Raw genomic sequence first — 626 nt, forward strand, 5'->3', positions numbered from 1 at the left:
GAGGGTGATTGTGTGTGTGGGTGAGTGGGTGATTGTGTGTGTGTGATTGTGTGTGTGTGGGTGGGTGATTGTGTGTGTGTGTGGGTGATTGTGGGTGAGTGTGTGTGGGTGATTGTGTGTGTGTGGGTGATTGTGTGGGTGAGTGTGTGTGTGTGGGTGTGTGGGTGTGTGTGGGTGAGTGTGTGTGGGTGGGTGATTTAGTGTGTGTGGGTGGGTGATTTAGTGTGTGCGGGTGAGTGTGTGCGTGATTTTGTATGTGGGTGAGTGTGTGAGTGGGTGAGTGTGTGTGTGGGTGATTGTGGGTGAGTGTATGTGTGGGTGATTTTGTTAGTGTGTGTGTGTGTGTGTGTGTGTGTGTGTGAGTGTGTGTGTGTGTGAGTGTGTGTGTGTGGGTGATTTAGTGTGTGTGGGTGATTTAGTGTGTGTGGGCGATTTAGTGTGTGTGGGCGATTTAGTGTGTGTGGGTGAGTGTGTGTGGGTGAGTGTGTGTGTGTGTGTGTGTGTGTGTGTGTGATTTTGTGTGTGTGTGGGTGGGTGATTGAGTGTGTGTGGGTGGGTGAGTGTGTGTGGGTGTGAGTGTGTGGGTGATTGTGTGTGTGATTTTATGTGTGTGTGTGTGTGATTTT

Source organism: Ascaphus truei, chromosome 18 (assembly GCF_040206685.1).
Source record: "Ascaphus truei isolate aAscTru1 chromosome 18, aAscTru1.hap1, whole genome shotgun sequence".
In the NCBI taxonomy this organism is placed as follows: Eukaryota; Metazoa; Chordata; class Amphibia; order Anura; family Ascaphidae; genus Ascaphus; species Ascaphus truei.